Below are 7,278 nucleotides of genomic sequence, written 5' to 3'. Positions count from 1 at the left end.
GACTTTACTTACCCCTGGAAACAGGCCATCCTTTGTGCCCAACTCCCTCTGCCGGGCACCTGGCCTCGGCCATCTACTATCCCGAACGGAACAGCATTTCTTCCAGATGCAAGCTGCCACAAACTGGAAGACTTGCTCCCGTTAAAGGACCAAAGGCCTCCTACTAACTGACATCAGGCACCTGTGCAGCTGACTTTACTTACCCCTGGAAACAGGCCATCCCTTGTGCCCAACTCCCTCTGCCGGGCACCCAGGTCCCGCAACCTACAATCCCGGACGGAACAGGATTTCTTCCAGACGCAAGCTGCCACAAGCAGGAAACCTGGCTTCCCATGGAGGGCCAAAGGCCTCCTACAAACGGACATCAGGCACCTGGGCAGCTGACTTTACTTACCCCTGGAAACAGGCCATCCTTTGTGCCCACCTCCCTCAGCCGGGCACCCGGCTCCGGCCACCTACAATCCCGAACGGAACAGGATTTCTTCCAGATGCAAGGAGCCACAAACTGGAAGCCTGGCTTCCCTTGGAGGACCAAAGGCCTTCTACAAATTGAAATCAGGCACCTGGGCAGCTGACTTTACTTACCCCTGGAAACAGGCCATCCTTTGTGCCCAACTCCCTCTGCCGGGCACCTGGCCTCGGCCACCTACTATCCCGAACGGAACAGGATTACATCCAGATGCAAGCTGCCATATGCAGGAAGCCTGGCTTCCCATGGAGGAACAATAACCACCTGCAAACTGACATCAGGCACCTGGGCAGCTGACTTTACTTACCCCTGGAAACAGGCCATCCTTTGTGCCCTACTCCCTCTGCCGGGCACCTGGCCTCGGCCACCTACAATCCCGAACGGAACAGGATTTCTTCCAGACGCAAGCTGCCACAAGCAGGAAGCCTGGCTTCCCATGGAGGGCCAAAGGCCTCCTACAAACTGACATCAGGCACCTGGGTAGCCGACTTTACTTACCCCTGGAAACAGGCCATCCTTTGTTCCCAACTCCCTCAGCCGGGCACCCAGGTCCGGCCACCTACAATCCCGAACGGAACAGGATTTCTTCCAGACGCAAGCTGCCACATACTGGAAGCCTGGCTTCCCTTGGAGGACCAAAGGCCTTCTACAAATTGAAATCAGGCACCTGGGCAGCTGACTTTACTTACCCCTGGAAACAGGCCATCCTTTGTGCCCAACTCCCTCTGCCGGGCACCTGGCCTTGGCCACCTACAATCGCGAACGGAACAGCATTTCTTCCAGATGCAAGCTGCCACAAACTGGAAGACTTGCTTCCGTTTAAGGTCCAAAGGCCTCCTACAAACTGTCATCAGGCACCTGGGCAGCTGACTGTACTTACCCCTGGAAACAGGCCATCATTTGTGCCCAACTCCCTCTGCCGGGCACCTGGCCTCGACCACCTACAATCCCGAACGGAACAGCATTTCTTCCAGATGCAAGCTGCCACAAACTGGAAGACTTGCTTCCGTTTAAGGGCCAAAGGCCTCCTATAAACTGAAATCAGGCACCTGAGCAGCTGACTTTACTTACCCCTGGAAACAGGCCATCCTTTGTGCCCAACATCCTCTGCCGGGCACCCAGGTCCGGCCACCTATAATCCCGAACGGAACAGCATTTCTTCCAGACGCAAGCTGCCACAAGCAGGGAGCCTGGCTTCCCATGGAGGGCCAAAGGCCTCCTACAAACTGACATCAGGCACCTGGGCAGCTGACTTTACTTACCCCTGGAAACAGGCCATCCTTTGGGCTCAACTCCCTCTGCCGGGCACCTGGCCTCGGCCACCTACAATCCCGAACGGAACAGCATTTCTTCAGATGCAGGCTGCCACAAACTGGAAGACTTACATCCCTTGGAGGGCCAAAGGCCTCCTACAAACTGACATCAGGCACCTGTGCAGCTGACTTTACTTACCCCTGGAAACAGGCCATCCTTTGTGCCCAACTCCCTCTGCCGGGCACCTAGGTCCCGCCACCTACAATCCCGAACGGAACAGGATTTCTTCCAGACGCAAGCTGCCACAAGCAGGAAGCTTGGCTTCCCATGGAAGGCCAAAGGCCTCCTACAAACTGACATCAGGCACCTGGGTAGCTGACTTTACTTACCCCTGGAAACAGGCATCCTTTGTGCCCTACTCCCTCTGCCGGGCACCTGGCCTCGGCCACCGACAATCCCGAACGGAACAGCATTTCTTCCAGATGCAAGCTGCCACAAACTGGAAGACTTACTTCCCTTGGAGGGCCAATGGCCTCCTACAAACTGACATCAGGCACCTGGGCAGCTGACTTTACTTACCCTGGAAACACGCCATCCTTTGTTCCCAACTCCCTCAGCCAGGCAGCCAGCACCCGCCACCTACAATCCCGAACAGAACAGGATTATTCCAGATGCAAGATGCCACAAACTGGAAGCCTTGCTTCCCTTGGAGGGCCGAAGGCCTCCTACAAACTGACATCAGGAACCTGGGCAGCTGACTTTACTTACCCCGGGGAAGCAGGCCATCATTTTTATCCAACTCCCTCTGCCGGGCACCATGCCTTGGCCACCTACAATCCCGAACGGAACAGGATTTCTTCCAGATGCAAGCTGCCACAAACTGGAAGCCTGGCTTCCCTTGGAGGACCAAAGGCCTTCTACAAACTGAAATCAGGCACCTGGGCAGCTGACTTTACTTACCCCTGGAAACAGGCCATCATTTGTGCCCAACTCCCTCTGCCAGGCACCTGCCTCGGCCACCTACACTTCCGAATGGAACAGCATTTTTTCCAGATGCAAGCCGCCACAAACTGGAAGACTTACTTCCCTTGGAGGGCCAATGGCCTGCTACAAACTGACATCAGGCACCTGGGCAGCTGACTTTACTTACCCCTGTAAACAGGCCATCTTTGTTCCCAACTCCCTCAGCCGGGCACCCAGTTCCGGCCACCTACAATCCCGAACGGAACAGGATTTCTTCCAGATGCAAGCTGCCACAAACTGGAAGCCTGGCTTCCCTATGAGGGCCAAAGGCCTGCTACAAACTGACATCAGGCACCTGGGCAGCTGACTTTACTTACCCCTGGAAACAGGCCATATTTTGGGCTCAACTCCCCCTGCCGGGCACCTGGCCTCGGCCACCTACAATCCCGAACGGAACAGGATTTCTTCCTGATGCAAGCTGCCACAAACTGGAAGACTTGCTTCCGTTTAAGGGCCAAAGGCCTCCTACAAACTGACATCAGGCACCTGGGCAGCTGACTGTACTTACCCCTGGAAACAGGACATCCTTTGTGCCCAACTCTTTGTGCCGGGCACCCGGCTTTCGCCACATACAATCCCGAACGGAACAGGATTATTCCAGATGCAAGCTGCCACAAACTGGAAGACTTGCTTCCCTTGGATAGCCAGAGGCCTGCTACAAACTGACATCAGGCACCTGGGCAGCTGACTTTACTTACCCCTGGAAACAGGCCATCCTTTGTGCCCAACTCCCTCTGCCGGGACCTGGCCCTCGGCCACCTACAATCCCGAACGGAACAGGATTTCCTCCAGATGCAAGCTGCCACAAACTGCAAGACTTGCTCCCGTTTAAGGGCCAAAGGCCTCCTACAAACTGACATCAGGCACCTGGGCAGCTGACTTTACTTAACCCCTCGAAACAGGCCATCTGTTGTGCCCAACTCTTTGTGCCAGGCACCCGGCTTTGGCCACCTACAATCCCGAACGGAACAGGATTATTCCAGATGCAAGCTGCCACAAACTGGAAGACTTGCTTCCGTTTAAGGGACAAAGGCCTCCTACAAACTGACATCAGGCACCTGGGCAGCTGACTTTACTTACCCCTGGAAACAGGACATCCTTTGTGCCCAACTCCCTCTGCCGGGCCACCTGGCTTCAGCCACCTACAATCCCAAACGGAACAGCATTTCTTCCAGATGCAAGCTGCCACAAACTAGAAGATCAGCTTCCCTTGGAGGGGCAAAGGCCTCCTACAAACTGACATCAGGCACCTGGGCAGCTGAATTTACTTACCCCTGGAAACAGGCCATCCTTTGTGCCCAACTCCCTCAGCCGGGCACCTGGTCTCGGCCACCTACAATCCCGAACGGAACACCATTTTCTTCCAGATGCAAGCTGCCACAAACTGGAAGACTAGCTTCCCTTGGAGGGCCAAAGGCCTCCTACAAACTGACATCAGGCACCTGGGCAGCTGGACTTTACTTACCCCTGGAAACAGGCCATCCTTTCTGCCCAACTCCCTCATCCGGGCACCCATGTCCGGGCCACCTACAATCCCGAACGGAACAGGATTTCTTCCAGATGCAAGCTGCCACAAGCTTGAAGCCTGGCTTCCCATGGAGGGCCAAGGGCCTCCTACAAACTGACATCAGGCACCTGGGCAGCTGACTTTACTTAGCCCTGGAAAGAGGCCATCCTTTGTTCCCAACTCCCTCAGCCGGGCACCCAGGTCTCGGCCACCTACAATCCCGAACGGAACAGGATTTCTTCCAGATGCAAGCTGCCACAAACTGGAAGCCAAGCTTCCCTTGGAGGGCCAAAGGCCTCCTACAAACTGACATCAGGCACCTGGGCAGCTGACTTTACTTACCCCTAGAAACAGGCCATCCTTTGTGCCCAACTCCCTCTGCCGGGCACCTGGCCTCAGCCACCTACAATCCCGAACGGAACAGGATTTCTTCCAGATGCAAGCTGCCACAAACTGGAAGATCGGCTTCCCTTGGAGGAGCAAAGGCCTCCTAGAAACTGACATCACGCACCTGGGCAGCTGACTTTACTTATCCCTAGAAACAGGCCATCCTTTGTGCCCAACACCCTCTGCCGGGCACCTGGCCTCGGCCACCTACAATCCCGAACGGAACAGGATTATTTCCAGATGCAAGCTGCCACAAGCAGGAAGCCTAGCTTCCCATGGAGGGCCAAAGGCCTCCTACAAACTGACATCAGGCGCCTGCGCAGCTGACTTTACTTACCCCTGGAAACAGGCGATCCTTTGTGCCCAACACCCTCTGCCAGGCACCTGGCCTCGGCCACCTACAATCCCGAACGGAACAGGATTTCTTCCAGATGCAAGCTGCCTTAAAAAGGAAGACAAGTTTCCCATGGAGGGCTAAAGGCCTTCTACAAACTCACATCAGGCACCTGGGCAGCTGACTTTACTTACCCCTGGAAACAGGCCGTCTTTTGTGCCCAACTCCCTCTGCCGGGCACCAGGCCACGGCCACCTACAATCCCGAACGGAACAGGATTTCTTCCAGATGCAAGCTGCCACAAGCTTGAAGCCTGGCTTCCCTTGGAGGGCCAAAGGCCTCCTACAAACGGACATCAGGCACCTGGGCAGCTGACTTTACTTACCCCTGGAAACAGGCCATCCTTTGTGCCCAACTCCCTCTGCCGGGCACCTAGCCTTGGCTACATACAATCCCGAACGGAACAGCATATCCTCCAGATACAAGCTGCCAAAAGCGGGAAGACTTGCTTCCCTTGGAGGGCTAATGGCCTCCTACAAACTGACATCACGCACCTGGGCAGCTGACTTTACTTATCCCTAGAAACAGGCCATCCTTTGTGCCCAACTCCCTCTGCCGGGCACCTGGCCTCGGCCACCTACAATCCCGAACGGAACAGGATTTCTTCCAGATGCAAGCTGCCTTAAAAAGGAAGACAAGCTTCCCTTGGAGGGCTAAAGGCCTTCTACAAACTGACATCAGGCACCTGGGCAGCTGACTTTACTTATCCCTAGAAACAGGCCATCCCTTGTACCCAACTCCCTCTGCCGGGCACCTGGCCTCGGCCACCTACAATCCCGATCGGAACAGCATTTCTTCCAGATGCAAGCTGCCACAACCTGAAAGACTTGTTTCCCTTGGAGGGCCAAAGGCCTCCTACAAACTGACATCAGGCACCTGGGCAGCTGACTTTACTTACCCCTGGAAACAGGCCATCCTTTGTGCCCAACTCCCTCTGCCAGGCACCAGGCCTCGGCCACCTACAATCCCGAACGGAACAGCATTTCTTCCAGATGCAAGCTGCCACAAACTGGAAGCCAGGCTTCCCTTGGAGGGCCAAAGGCCTCCTACAAACTGACATCAGGCACCTGGGCAGCTGACTTTACTTACCCCTGGAAACAGGCCATCCTCTCTGCCCGACACCCTCATCCGGGCACCCAGGTCCGGCCACCTACAATCCCGAACGGAACAGGATTTCTTCCAGATGCAAGATGCCACAAGCAGGAAGCCTGGCTTCCCATGGAGGGCCAAGGGCCTCCTACAAACTGACATCAGGCACCTGGGCAGCTGACTTTACTTACCCCTGGAAACAGGCCATCCTTTGTTCCCAACTCCCTCTGCCGGGCACCCAGGTGTCGGCCACCTACAATCCCGAACGGAACAGGATTTCTTCCAGATGCAAGCTGCCACAAACTGGAAGCCAGGCTTCCCTTGGAGGGCCAAAGGCCTCCTACAAACTGACATCAGGCACCTGGGTAGATGACTTTACTTACCCCTGGAAACAGGCCACTTTTTGTGCCCAACTCCCTCTGCTGGGCACCAGGCCTCGGCCACCTCCAATCCCGAACGGAACAGGATTTCTTCCAAATGCAAGCTGCCACAAGCTTTAAGCCTGGCTTCCCTTGGAGGGCCAAAGGCCTCCTACAAACTGACATCAGGCACCTGGGCATCTGACTTTACGTACCCCTGGAAACAGGCCATCCTTTGTGCCCAACTCCCTCTGCCGGGCATCTAGCCTCGGCCACATACAATCCCAAACGGAACAGCATTTCTTCCAGATGCAAGCTGCCACAAGCTGGAAGACTTGCTTCCTTTGGAGGGCCAAAGGCCTCCTACAAACTGACATCAGGCACCTGGGCAGCTGACTATACTTATCCCTAGAAACAGGCCATCCTTTGTGCCCAACTCCCTCTGCCGGGCACCTGGCCTCGGCCACCTACAATCCCGAACGGAACAGATTTTCATCCAGATGCAAGCTGCCATAAACTGGAAGACTTGCTTCCCTTGGAGGGCCAAAGGCCTCCTACAAACTGACATCAGGCACCTGGGCAGCTGACTTTACTTACCCCTGGAAACAGGCCATCCTTTGTGCCCAACTCCCTCTGCCGGGCACCTAGCCTCGGCCACCTACAATCCCGAAAGGAACAGGATTTCTTCCAGATGCAAGCTGCCACAAGCTTGAAGCCTGGCTTCCCTTGGAGGGCCAAAGGCCTCCTACAAACGGACATCAGGCAACCTGGGGCAGCTGACTTTACTTACCCCTTG

Source organism: Chamaea fasciata, unplaced genomic scaffold (assembly GCF_029207755.1).
Source record: "Chamaea fasciata isolate MVZ Bird 193981 ecotype frontalis unplaced genomic scaffold, bChaFas1.0.hap1 SCAF_41, whole genome shotgun sequence".
NCBI lineage: Eukaryota > Metazoa > Chordata > Aves > Passeriformes > Sylviidae > Chamaea > Chamaea fasciata.
Note: the sequence above shows the minus strand (reverse complement) of the source record.